Genomic DNA, 15,373 nt, shown 5'->3' on the forward strand with positions numbered 1-15,373 from the left:
GTGAAGACGGCATCATTCTCTATGACATTCTGGATTTGCTGCAGGTGTTCTTCTATCTAAATGGAGCATTTTGCAGTGCAGCTTGGGGTGCAATCATTAGTTGCTTTATGAGAAAATTGATTTCTGTGGGAAACAGAGTAACACGGTGCAGCTCAGCATCCATGAATTTAGAGAATATAACGTGGTAATCTATGGAATGCTTATTGAGCAAGGCAGAAAATTCTAATCTTGGTAAGCCACTGGATCTATGGCCTTTCCCTTTAAACATGATAAAATGACTTTCAAAATAACATTCTTCAAATTTATGAGGTGGTATGTCTCCTACACTATAAAATACATTTAAATTATGATGTTAAGTCATCATTTTATGCTAGAAAGGGACTGTCTTTGGATTTAGCACTGCCTATGATTTTTGGCTAGGTTCCTGAAAGGCTTGGAAGAATTTTGAGGTGCATGATAATAAAAGCCTAGATTACTTTGAAGAGACTGTTGGTAGAAACAGAGACGTGAAAGGAGATTCTAGGCAAAGCTCAGAAGGATGTGAAGAGGACGATGTAACTCACAGATCCAATCTACCATCTCAGCAGAAGGCAGGAATGGAAATAGTTATCCAGGAAGGATTGGTGAGGTACCCTCTTATCTCATTGTGGGGACCCCATGACAGGCACAAAATCAATGGGTACAGAGACAGGATAAAATAAATTAGTGCTGGGAGCTATTATTCAACCTACTACACTGCATCCTTTCCCTTCTCTGTTTATCTTTTTTTGTATCCCCTATTAGATGGGTATTTTATTTTCTGTATGTATCTTCCCTATCTTATAACTTCCTCATATTTTTCATCATTTTATTCTTTGTCACTGGGTTGGTGGTTAATTCTTTAATTTGATCCTCCAGTTAATTCAGTCTTCAGTTAATTCTATTAGTAATTAATTTTATTATTCATCCCTTCTATTGAATTTCCTTTCAGTATCAAGCAACCATGCTTTTAATTTTCACATACTCCTTTTGTTTTTGACAGCGTCCTGTCTTTTTTTATGGTTGATATCATTGACATTATTTTTCATTTTATGGAATACAATATCTTGATTCTCTTTGTAGATTTTAATTGTATTTAACTTTTAATTCTATTTCCCAGTATTAGCTGTTTTATTGAGGACGTACAGTAATGGAGAGAAAGAAGTATAGCAGGGGGCCTTTCCTTTGTGATGGATATTTTGACTTCTGGCTGCAAAGATTTCCTAGCTATTGGGGTGACCATAACTTACTTTGGATACTGCACTTTTCAAGCCTAAAAGCCCACATGAAATTATCCCCTCTCACTTTTAAGAACCGAACTCACAAATTGTCTCTTGTGGCAAAATTCTGAAGTCTACTGGTCTAAAAGCTGGAGACAGTCACAACCATTCCACTGCTCTTTAATATTTTAATTCAATAAATTGCTCATAGACCCTTCCCTTTCTCAATACCCAATAACCCTTTGAGAGTTTTTCTAGAAATTTGCTACACAACTTCCTTTTGGGGGATTATTTTATCTCTATGAACGTCCAATTCTTCAGTTCTGTTGGGAAAGAACTGGCAATTGGTTTGTTGGCAATTGGTTTCCATATACTTTATATTAACTGGGAATTGTTTACTTTTCTGGTCTTCTGATGGTTTCCCTTCAGACTAAGTAAATATTTATTTGTTTTTATTGACCTCCCTCATTCTCTTGATCTTTCTAAAAACCATCACAAAATTTATAACTATTTTCTTATCAAGGTGCCTTCTTCACTTGACTTTTTTTTTCTTTTTTTTTTTTTTTTTCACTTGACTTTTTATAACACTATAGTACAGGGGCTTTCCTCCCAACTCTTGGCTCTTCTCAGACGTCTTCCCTGCCATCCCTCTGATACAGCTCGTTTCAGCCACTGTGGGCAAATCAGAAGGGTTGAGGTCTCTTCATACACTAATGTCTAAGGTAAGCACTTGCTTACCCTAATATCGTCCTTCAGATTCCCTCTGTACTTCTGCCAGACTAATTCCTAAAATATTACTTTCGTAACTTTAATCCCATAATCAAAATTTTCTATTTTTTTTCATTCTTTACAGAAAAATCCACCCTTTGTTTTCATGTATAGCCATCAAAATCTGGTCCACTACTCCCAATATAAACTTTCCACTTCATTCTTATTGATCTGTTCATTGCCCCAGAAAATACCTGCAAATCTCTGCCGTAATTCCTCTATACAATTCACCTAACCTCCAGTAGCCTCGCTATTCTCCTCCACTTGACTAAATCTTACCTTTCTTCAAGGCCTATTTCTTTTACAAACATCTCAATATCTGACCTCTTTCTCTCTCCCGTAAATTCCTATTGTGTGCATCATTCTCTACAATGTTGCCTTCTCTTGTGAGATTAATTTGGGTAGTCATTAAGGATTGGGAATATTTCGTATATTCTTTGTATCTTTTTGATGCTTCATATAACGTTTAATACTAAGCAGTCAGATATTATGCTTCAGTTGATTTTTAAAAATTGATATAAATCTTACCTAATGGTGGGTAAACCTAAAAATGTCTAAGTAAGTGTCTTAAATACCAACCTAAAGATTTTTATTTATTTAAAAAGCAATAGGGAACTATTGTAGCTTTTTCGATATGTTTTCTGTAGAAGACTGTTGCAGTGAAAATAGTACTTTCTGAAAAGAATGTCGCAGCATTGTGCAAACTGGACTGGCCTGGAACGCCTATGCAACTGGGAGACCAAATGAGCCCAGGTGGGTTCCATTTGAGAAATTAGGCCAACGTAATATTTTTTTAGATTTATAGTAAACAAAGAAGCCCTCATTTTCCTAATCCCTAATGCACACATGGGTTGTTTACTGGAATTCAATCTGAGTATAAATTTCTAAACGTAACACTGACAGTATCTCTTATCAGATGACATGATTAATGATGTTTTCTTCAGAGTGGCTTCAGTTAGTGTTTATTAAGATGCTTCCCAAATCCTAATTCTATTTCAAAGATACAGTCAGATGATTAGACTTATGAGCACCCTGTAAGAATCAGAAACGATACGGCAGTGATCGGTTTTAAATAATACATTTTACCCGGATTTAATTATTTTGCAACTAGTGACTCTATTCTCTGGTTTTATACTTGTCATTGTTTCCTTCTTTTCTAGGAAAACCATTACTTTCTTTACCCTGATTTCATTGCAGATGCTATGCAATGATTGGCGTAACTCATTGCTTAGAGCAAAGAAAGAGCTAGGATCCTCTGTTTTACAAAATTAAAGAGTTTGGTTGTCAGCTAGGCAATGAATCTGCTTCACAGATTTAAAATTGTGCTTTTCTTCCTTCTCTTTGCTTGCCATTTGGCTTGTTCACTTAACAGTCCTACCACTTAAGAGAGGATTAAAAGGACACCAGCCCTGTGAAGTTCTCCAGGAATGATATACCATGCAGGGGACCAGCAAGGGCAAAGACTTTGAGGTGGGAGCCTGCACGTATTAGAGCAACAGAAAGAAGACCAGTCTGGCTGGAGTAGCATGAGCAAGAGGGAAAGCAGAATGAGATTAAGTCAGTAAGTTGGGCAGAGCCAGATAAAGTAGGTAAGTTATCACCTGCTCTGAATTTCTCTGATCACCAGTCACCATCAAATTGATCTATTGTTTGCCCCTGGCCTGTAAGTACTCAAATCTTTACTGGAAAGATTATGTCTTAAATTATTACTGCTTAATAATGCAATGTTTGTCTTTCACAGGAGCTTTCTGAATGTAAAAGCAACTCAAGTATTCCCAAACTTGCCAGATGATAAAATTCCTGACTTCCCCCTCTTAACCTCCTGAATCTCCAGGGAGGCCTGGAAAACAATATTTTCAAACAATTAATCTAGATGATTCTTATGATGATGCAAGCTTAGGAAATACTAAGCCCCAAAAGTGAAATTAATAGAGAGAATTTTGAGTGTGGAAGGCAATTTTGAGCAGTAGCCTCCCAAATTACATACTACTTTATTAATACTTGTGGCAGTTCTAGGCAATACATGGTACATGAGTTGCCATTTTCCTCTCCCATGACCATGACCTTCATCTCTAATGGATCCCAAGGCTCTTTCCTGCTGACTCTAGACATAACTTCAGGTTTCTTCTCCATACAGGGATCCAGGCAGCCCTACCAATTGATAAGACTTGACATAGAAGATGAAACTTACATGACATCCCTTTTGTAGGGTTATTTCTAGACCAGGGAGACTTCTCAGGTGATTTTTACTTTGAGCAATATTGAATTATTACATAGAAAAAGGTATTTTTTGGGGGAATTGATCTGTAGGGATAATTTTGTTTTATTGGCTCAGAAATATATATTGATATAGACTTCATAGCTTCAGTATCTGAAAAAAAATGGATTTTGAAATGTCTTTTATAAAAGTTTATGTATAGAGACATATTTCTGGAGCATGGGGCAGTGAAAATAAAAATTAGCTTTAGAATTAGATAGACCTGAATTTCCATTCCTGGGAGTGCTGCTTACCAGCTATGTTATCACCCAGTTAGTATATGTCTTTGAATCTCTGATTCCTCATCTCCATAATGGAGACAAAATATCTCACACAATTGTTGTGATTCAAGATGAACATGTGTGAAACAGCTAGAACAGTTTTGGTCACATGGTGTGTACATGAAATAAAGCCTAGATTTCCTCCTTTCCTTCGCCTGAAACAGAAATCTCCCTCTATTAATAGACTTGCTTAGGAGACTGTTTCCTGTGTTCCTCTATTTGGTAACAGAATTTGGATAGTATAATGTGGAAATTTTAAGAAATACTCTAAAATGTTATTTATTCAAAGTTTGATAGCTCACATGTATTCAAACAAGCAAAATCCTCAATTAACCCTTTTTTGTGTATAGGTGTATACCCTAGACTTGTAGGGAAACCATGGAATAACAGTCCCTCAGAATTAAATGAGACCCTCAACATATTTAGTAAAACATACCGAATTCCTACAGGCAAATGATGAAAAAATAAGCTCAAATTGGTGCCTCATTTACAAAAATGTAGTCCCGGAGCTAATAAAGAATTGTCTAAAAATACTTTCAGTTTTTCAGGAAAGAGTAATGACTGTGAGTTCTATGCAATCTCCAATTACTGAAGTAATATTAAATTGTGTTCATTATACTACCATAAGTCAGGAAAGTTAAGCTAACCTAAGAAAAATAAATAGAAGAGTTTATATTCCGAAAAATTTCTACATAGCTTAAGTAATCAGAAATCTAAATGAATCAGAAGAATACAATCTCTGAACATGATAGTTATTCAAAATTTTACTGAAATTGAATGTAAATACCTTTCAAGTTTTTCCAACTTCTCTGCTTCCTTTGCCCCTCAAGCATGTATACTTCTTCAAAACATAGATCACTAAGTTAAAATATCAAAAAGTTAAATTATTGACTCTTACTACCTGTATTATTGCATCAGTTCCTAGGGTCAATCCTTATTTTGTCTCCCACCTCTCCTTCCTCAGCTACTCTCACAGGGATTTGCTAGTTTCTGAACTAATCATAAAAACTCAGGATCAACAGCTTTGAATCTGTAACCTGGTGTAGGCCTAGAATTGATCACAGTGATGCAACAGGCACCCACAGTTGTCAGCCATCCACATGTCCTCTGTTTCCCCTTTACCATCAACATAACTCAGCCCAAGGTCTGCTATATGAGGACCAACCCTCAGGCCTTGGCATTCCTTGGGTTGGCAAACTCTGACACTCCTCCTGTGTTAGCCATTAGATCAGGATTTTCCTTTCATTATCTCTCCTCTCCATATTCTATCAGCTCTGTGCCATGGTTCTTATTTGGACTAGGGCCCTATACTGCACCCCAGGTGACGTCAAGGCCCTAGAAGTGTGCTGGCTCTAGTGTCTGCATCCTTTCCTGAGGAGAAGCCTGGAATGATTTCTCCCACACCTGCTGCATTATCGCATCTGGTCAACTCTCTTGCACCATCACCTAGATTTCTCATCACTGTGTTCTGCCCATCACATAAACTCTTATGATTCTGGCAGTTGCCAGTATCACGCCTAAGCATGTCTTTCGGATTCCAGGCTTTTGAAGCCCCCATCTAACCCCACTGAGGCTACTCTCCCACTTCCCATACCCTTACCTCTGCCACAGTGAATAAGCAGCTTGCCATTTAGTCGTGGCCTTGACCTGCTCCTTGATGATGTCCCCATGTGCTTTTTAACAAGGCCCACCTGAGTTGCATCTACTTGTTCCCCTGCCACTAATCTTTACCTATAACTTTACCTTCATAATGCTGACATATTAATCTTCAAAGACATCTTTTTAATGTCATCATTCTGATGTTCAGAAGCCCTATAATAGCTTCCTATTGCCTGTTGCATTTAACAAATTCTTCTTTTGGCTTTTAGGAACCTCCCAGGATCCCTCCAAATTTCTCAGTAATTCCCGAGAGTCAGCTATGACCTGCTCACTGGCCAAGTCCTTTGCTTATGCAGTTGGTCCCACATAGACTGCCCTCTTTTTTTTCTTTCTGCATGCTTCGGTCCTTGTCATTGCTCAAAGACAAGCTCAAGAAGAAATCCCAACACAAAGTCTTTCCTGATCCCTCCAGCTATTTACATTAACCCAGTTTTTAACAATTTAGTACGTAATTCTTTCCTGTTTGCTTCATATATTTCATTAGTCCTGATTTTCCTAAGAAGTTTGGAAGGATTCTGTAAGAAATGACCATTGTATCCCCTACAGTGTTTAGGACAGTAATAGGAGGCATGAAATAGACTGATAAAACAAGTTCATTTGGTTTAAAAAGTACCCTTATGCAAATCTTTCATTTCCATTGAAAACACACTAGTCACTAAGCTGAGTATTGATTTGGTTATCTCTGATATAGTGATTTAATTATGTGATGCTTTCCTCTGTCTAAGCCATCTAAGTATCAGAGAAAACATAAGGTGACTCTGCCTGTGTAAAGAAGAAACAGGTGTTATAACTGTGGAAACCTGTCTAGAAAGGTAACTGGGATGGTACCTGACTCAGCTGAGTTGAAAGGCCTGGGAATAACTGTTCCCTAATTGTTTCACTCGGAGAGAACTTCTAGGATATTTATGCAAAACAGGGCAAAGAACTGAGGAAAGGTGGAGGAGGATGAACTATGCTCCCAGGAAGAAAGAGAGAAGAAGAAAAAGAGAGAGAGGAGAAGGGGTGGAGAAGAATGATTGTAAATATAAAGATTCCTCTTCTATGAACCAGTTAACAGTTTAACCAGAAAAGACACGGTAAGAGAGCCATGCCTAGCGACACTGACCTGGCTTATAAACAGTGGGGTGCTGGTAAAGGTTTAACAACCAGCTCTCTGGAAAACGAAAGTCCTGACTGGTACTGATAGCATGTTTTTCATGGAATAAGTACTCCTACTGCCAAATTCAAGCTACCAATCTGCCCGCACTGAACACAAAATTGGGAAGAATGTGCGTAATCAGGTCCAGTGGGCAGGAAGGGGCTGGCTTCAGCACACCCTTGCATATAAGTTTAGGACAGTCACTATGAGAACTTTCTGAAATTAACTTGAGGGCTTGTAAATTCTCTCGTATTATTCAGTCTCCTGAGGTGGCAGGGAGTGAACCCCTTATTGAAAAGGGCCTAAATGCTTTTATTAAAATAAGACCAGTGAAATAGTATTCTGAAAAGACTAAGTTCTAATGTTCAAATAATCTTTGGAGGCAAGCAACCCAATGCTGCAGAATATATAGAAACACTTCCCATCAATTTTGCTGTTCTTCAAATAACCTGTTTTATAACTGATAATATTCTTTCATATAGCAATCTTGAGCAGACCTTTAAAGTTTACTGTGAGCCTGGTTGGCCCTAACCATTGTTTTCAGGGAAGGCCTAAAAAGACCAAAGTCTTTGTCCCTACCTCAGTATCATAAAAAATCTTTTCTTTTGATAGAGGCTCTAGCAGATTCTTACGAGAAGAATTTGTTGTGTGTTTTTTTTTTTCTCAGTAGTAACCTGTCTTAGTCAGTTCGGACTGTTATAACAACATACTATAGACTGGGTGGCTTAAACAGCAAACATTTATTTTTCACAGTTCTGGAGGCTGGAAAGTCCAAGATCAAGGAGCTGGCCTGTTTGATGTCTGATGAGAGCATGCTTTCTGCTTGCAGCCTTCTCGCTGCAGCCTCATGACATGGAGAGAGATTTTGTGTCTCCTCTTCTTTTTATAAGGACATTGATCCCATCATGAGGGTCCCACCCTCATGTCCTAACCTAAGCCTAATTGCCTCCCAAAGGCCCATCACACTGGGGATTAGGACTTCAACATATTAGTTTGGGAGGGACAGACATTCAATTCATAGCACAGTCATTTTCATATAATCAGTAAAAACAGAGGATGAAGGGCTGTGGCCAGGATTGAGGGTAGGAGGAAGCAGAGGAAGGGTAAACTAAAGCAGAAAGCCTGATGGAGAGATCAGCTTAACTGAAAAAAAATATTTTCTTCCACTTGGGCCAACGGCCCTAGCTATAACACAACAATAACCTAGCTGTAGCAGCTGTAGAAATGTAAAGGTAAGAAACCGTTTATGAATTAGTTGACCAAAAAGTAAGTCATCTGATCTAGCTAAAAGGTTACAAAAATAAATTGGTATTAGAGCGATCTGTACAAAATAAGTTTGGGTAACTTTGATTTATTTAAATGAATAAAAACAAAATGTTAATTTATGGACATAATTCGGTAGGCTAATTAGTCATGCAGTACAGGATTGCCCTTCGACAGTTTATTTCCATCAGCAGAATTAATCACAGCAGAGCAGATGTAGTGGGGACAATCCAAGGTTAAAACAAATGATACAAAATAATGAACTAGAGTACAAGATGATAACCTGGAGAAAGTAATGATTTATTATTCTGCCAGAGCCTTCTGTGGATTGTGCGGACACTTTATGCAAGCCTGTCTCCCCTTTAACCAGATATCTCTGATTGTAGTGATCTTTTACTTTGCATTAATTTTATCTGCCTGTGTAATGGTAATGTAACTGTGATAAGAGCCAATTAGTTTTGCACCATTGAGAAGAACAATGGAATGTGACTTAAGAAAACAAAGATAAAATTAACTGTCTAAATGAGACTACCAGGCAATCTCATCTTCACTATTTTCTTATTGGGTTAGAGCACCATATGTTCAGCATCATAAACTGGAGGACAACTATAAGGACACTTGAGTTGGTTCAAAGACATGCTGTACTGAACACGATGCTTCCAGAGTTACATTAACCAGTAATTTAATGCTAACTTTCCACAGGACTTGAGATCTATATCTACGGATTGCATTACCGACAGACACAAATGTCAGGGTAGCACTAAGGGGAAACAAATCCCTTTTAAACTCTTTTTGGGATTTTGGTTATGAAATGAAATGAGCAAGAGAGTCTTCAGTTGAATATCATCTGGCTTTATTATACCATCACCATTGTTTCCTTGTTGCTTCAGTATATCCGGGAATTTTTCAGTGGGTCTATTGCAGAAGTGTTGCAAAAAGGAAAAACTTTTGGAGTTAAACTTCTGCATGTCTTTTGTGTTTATTCACTTATGCTTCTGATAAGAAATGGATGCAAAACAAATAATGGCTGAGTAATACAAACCTGTTATATTCTTCAGATCTCATTTATTTATCATAAAAATAACAAATTTCAGTCTTGATAAAGGTTATATTTTTGAGGGTTAGAAAAATCGTTAATGAAAAATTGTATTTTTTAAGCCAAGAAACTGGCACACAGAGATCAATGGAACAGACCAGAGAGCCCAGAAATAAACCCACACTTATATGGTCAATTAATCTACAATGAAGGAGGCAAGAATATCCAATGGAGAAAGGACAGTCTCTTTAATAAACAGTGTTGGGACAACTGGACAGCCACATGTAAAAGAATTAAACTAGACTACTTCTTTCATCACACACACAAATTAACCCAAAATTGGTTAAGGACTTAGAAGTAAGACCTGAACCCATAAAACTCTTAGAAGAAAATGTAGGTGGTAAGCTCCTTGACATCAGTCTTGGCAATGATTTTTTTGAATCTGACTCCTAAAGCAAAGGGAACAAAAGCAAAAATAAACAAGTGGGACTACATCAAACTAAAAAGCTTCTGCACAGCAAAGGAAATCATCAATGAAATGAAAAGGCAACCTACTGAATGGAAGAAAACATTCGCAAATCGTATATCTGATAAGGGGTTAATATCCAAAATATATAAAGAACTCATACACCTCAATATAAAAAAAATTTATATTAAAAAATGGGCAGAGGATCTGAATAGACATTTTTCCAGAGAAGACATACAGATATCCAATAGGCACATGAATAAATGCTCAATATCACTAATCATCAGGGAAATGCAAATCAAAACCACATTGAGATGTCACCTCACACCTGTTAGAGTGGCTATTAGCAAAAAGACAAGAACTAAGAAGTGCTGGCAAGGATGTGGAGAAAAGAGAACCCTTGTGCACTGTTGGTGGGAATGTAAATTGGTGAATCCACTAAGGAAAACAGTATGAAAGTCATTCAAAAAATTAGAAATGGAACTACCATATGATCCAGCAATTCCACTCTGGGTATTTATCTGAAGAAAATGAAAACATGAATTCAAAAATATGTATGTACTCCATGTTCATTGCAGCATTATTTACAACAGCCAAGCTATGGAAACAACCTAAGTGTCCATCAGTGGATAAAGAAACTGGTACACACACACACACTGGAATACTATTCAGCCTTAAAAAAGAATGAAATTTTACCATTTCCGAAAACATGAATAGACCTGAGGACATTATGCTAAGTGAAATAAATCAGACAGAAAGACAAATACTGTATGATATCACTTATATGTGGAATCTATAAAACAAAACAAACAAACAAACATATAAAACAAAAACCCCAAGCTGATAGATACAGAGAACAGATTGGTGGCTACCAGAGGTGGGCAAAATGGGTGAAGGGAATCAAAGGTACAAACTTCAAGTTATAAAATAAATGTCATGAGGATTAATGTACAGCATGGTGACTATAATTAATAATATCGTATCGCATATTTGAAAGTTGAGAGAGTGAATCTAAAAAACCCTCATTACAAAAAAAAGAAAAAAAATTGAAACTATGTATGGTGGTGAATGGTAACTAGACTTATTGTGGTGATCATTTCACAAAATATACAAATATCGAATCATTGTGTTGTGCTCCTGAAACTAATCTAATATGTCAATTATATCTTGATTTAAAAATACATTAAAAATAAACTGGCACTAAAAAAATAGAAAAAATTTTAAACGATCGAATTATTTAACTTTGTAAAGAATCTGTATAGCTAAACAACAATGAAAAGCAAACAGTCTTGAATATATGCACAACATATATGACAAAGGATCTATAGCTTTAGTATGCAAAGAGAAATAAACAAATCAGAGAAAAGATGATCACCTCAGAGAAAAATGAACAAAAACAGGTATGAATAATTCACAGAAGGGAAAAAAGGGCAAAATAAACTGAGAATGGGGTGGAATTCAATCTTCCTAGTAATGCAAGAAATAAAATTAAAATAAAACATACAGTTTTTTTTTACTTCTAAATAGAAAAAACTAATAATTAAATACTCAGTATTAGCTGGAATAGGCAAAGATATTAATACATACATTGTTGGCAAAAGTATAAGTTTGTAAATTATTTTGAGGGCAGTTTGGAAATGTTTATGCTTTTTGATTCAATAATTCCAGTAGTAGGAATTTGTCCTAAGAAAGTAACCACAGCTGTGCTAAAAAATTTTGCTAAGAGGACGGTCTTGTTAGTGTTGCTTAAAGTAGTGAAAACTTAACAACAATCTTAAAATATATCTATTGAGAAAATATTTATTAAATAAGTTACAGTGCATCCATTCAAGGACTCTCTGCAACCATTAAAGCCACGGTTCCCAAACTTGTCTGCAATTCAGAATTATCCGAAGATATTTAAAAAATTCCAAAGCCTGGGTCACTTTTTAAAAATCATAATTTCTGGGAATGAGACACAGGCATCATTATTTTTTTAAGCTCCCAAATTGCAATGTGCAATGTCGTTTGGAAACTATTGCATTAAGGTGATATCAAAAAAATTTATTACCATGAAGAATGTTTATAATATATTGCTTTGTCAAAAAAAATCAACATGCAAAATAGTGTTATTGAGGGTATAGCAGTGTTCTTAAACTGGTGTTCTATGTGCAAGGTGGATCATCTTACTGAAGGGACAGTTTCAAGCCTTTGATGACGCACTCCACTTTTACCAAATCTGACTAGGCAGCCAGTCTGCGAGCTGGCCAGAAGCTCAGGGTGGCTCGGCATCAAAATCTCCTACCAAGCAGAAATAAGATGGGTCAATCAGAATCCTGCTCTCAGGAAATTGCAGTTGTGAATTTTGAAGGAATCCGGCAGCGAGATTAAAGCTGAAAGGATGTACAAAGAAAGGTCTTGAGGCAGAGAAGGGGCCAAGAGAAAACTAAAGTAATAAAGAAGCAGACAGCATTAGTTAGCAAAAACTGTGAAGTAGTCAAAGAGAGACTGATGGGTGAGCAAGAGACTGGTGGGAGGGACAAGTTTGAAAAGATGTGCAAAATAAGGAAAGACCAACAGAGTATATGAAATGTGGCATTAGTGCAGCTCCACAAACCCTTGCTTGGATTGTTGGAATTCCCTCTTTCTGAGTAACCATCTTAAAAACAACTATGTTTTAATATTAATCACTTGTCAGTATATTTAGGCAAATGTTTTAGTGTTAAAGACCTAGTACACCAACGATGTTCAGCCCAAGGTTCAGTATCTTTGGGGATATTTGAAGGCACTCTGTATGGAACACAAGTGTTGACAGTACGTGTTAAGAAAATCAATTTCCAGATCGTTTTTTTTTAAATAAATTTTTTCTTAAATGTGAGAATGTGGCTATGGTCAAAATATCATGACTGTTTCCCTTCTCTAGCTTCACTTTCCCTAATGCCTTTTTCCACTTTACCAAAAAAAAGCATACCTCTTGCCCATTCTGAATTTATGAAGGCTGCATTTCCCCAGATTGCATAAAGATTATGGGGTGCCAAACAAAGGACAGTTCAAAATTTTGGTGTCTGTGAAGCCTCCTTTAATCAAGACACTGTTTGGGTCTCTGTGACATTTTTAAAAAAATGATTTCAAGAAGGAGGTAGTGAAATATATATATATATATATATATATATATATATATACACACATACATATATATATATATATATTTTTTTACTTCCTATGACTATCTCAAGCTTGGGTGATAAAACAATGGTGGAGGTAAGTTAATGGGTTTCGGAGTTTTTTAGCATATACTCAGACTCATAGGATATATATCTTCATTAACAGTTCTTAAAATATTATTGATATTGTAAATTTATATTTGTCTTTTCTTTGGGTGGGTCTCCTGTTCACCATCACATGTCAACCACTTCTCTATTTATTTTTTCATTCCTGCCACATACTTACTCAATTTAGACTAACTTAGAGGAGATGTGCTGTGGATTCTATCATAAATAATGCACTTAGAAACAATAATGAAAAAACTTTATGTAAGCCATACACTTATAACTGAACATTTAGTTAATTTCCACTAGAACTTCTCTCATTTTAGAAATAGGACATCCTTACCTATGGATATGACCTTTATTGCAGGAAAAAAACTGCATCTATTTAATTAGTAATGTATTTCTGGGATTCCCCTGGTGGCACAGTGGTTAAGAATCCGCCTGCCAATGCAGGGGACATGGGTTCGAGCCCTGGTCCAGGAAGATCCCACATGCTGCAGAGCAACTAAGTCCGTGTGCCACAACTACTGAGCCTGTGCTGTAGAGCCCACGAGCCACAACTACGGAGCTTGCGTGCCACAACTACTGAAGCCCGCATGCCTAGAGCCCGTGCTCTGTAACAAGAGAAGCCACCCCAGTGAGAAGCCAGCGCACCGCAACGAAGACCCAAAGCAATCAAAAGTAAATAAATTAATTAATTAATTTTTTAAAAAGAAATGTATTTCTGATAAAATCTTACTTTAATGTTTAATAGTAAATTATGAAAAGTGCAATGCATTTAGCTATCTTCGATCAATCATTTAATACTAAATATAAATATAACAATCCAAAAGAATTTCTAACATGGTGATAGACAATAAGTATATTTTCAAATGTCATATTATGTGTATATTTTGCTTCAGAGAGGTATAAAAATGTAATCAATAAATCTTTTCAAAACATAAATACTTCAAAAATAAAAATAGATTATATTAGGATAAATCAGTGAGGTAAATGTAATGGAAATATGAGTATAAGAGGGAAAAGGAACAATGTACACTTTCTGACAAAAACATCTTGTTGATGTATTTTTCAAATGTACAATTGTGGGCACCAAATTACTATGATATTATATTCCATTAGCTATACTTAAGAGCTCCTAACAGTTTTAATTTAAAATGTTAATATTTTAATATTATGGACATGACACATTTGGTAACTATTAAACCCATGATTTAAAATGTAAATATTGACTTAAAATGAACAATTGGGTATCTAAATTTTTCAAAACAGTTTTAGGGAATAATAAAACAAAAACGAAGATTCATTTATGGGACACTATATTTAGTCTAATATTTTCATACCATTGTAAATGGGCTTATTGAAGACATGGAAAAACATTCAAAATATATTGCTTACTAAGTGACAGTCATAATGTGATACATTGCAATTTTTAAAATCTAGAAAATGCTAAAAATTTAACACTATTGTCAATATTAGCAAATTATGGCTATTATTTTAAAAATGTTCATCTGATTATATACTAATATTAAATACCAAAATATTAACAATGGTATATCTGAGTGGTGGAATTATGAGTGATTTTTATTTTCATTTTATCTCTTTTTCTAGTTTATACATGAGCACATATTATTTACATTGTAACAAAAATTTAAAATAAAACAGTAATGTGTATTCTTTGATCTGGACATCAACAGCTTTTCTAAGCAAAAGCAATAACAACAACAACAAAAATCCCTGCAGAATTAAACCTTTTAATAGTAATTCTGAAGGTTTAGCTCTGACAAATGCTAAAATAAAACCTTGCTTCTTAATCCTAAATTCAGCTGTCTTTATCCAGGATTCTCAGGATATTTATTCTGAACAAGGAGTGCAGAATCAGACTCCCTAATAGCAACGGTACTACATTACGAAAAATATGCTGCATAAGTCTTTGTAAAAAGGCCAATCAGCAGAAAACATATTCTATAAAGGCACCTCCTGCGTGGTCCTGAATTATAACTTAACTGAAAAATATAG

At 35.8% G+C, this 15,373-nt stretch overlaps 1 long non-coding RNA gene across 1 annotated transcript in view; it reads left to right on the forward strand.

Annotated features, from left to right (window-relative positions):
* Window positions 1-15,373, forward strand: part of LOC309665945 — a 340,836-nt gene that overhangs the window by 70,698 nt on the left and 254,765 nt on the right. The window lies entirely within an intron of this gene.

The sequence above is a fragment of the Balaenoptera physalus genome, assembly GCF_965194825.1.
Source record: "Balaenoptera physalus genome assembly, chromosome: 8".
NCBI classification, from domain to species: domain Eukaryota; kingdom Metazoa; phylum Chordata; class Mammalia; order Artiodactyla; family Balaenopteridae; genus Balaenoptera; species Balaenoptera physalus.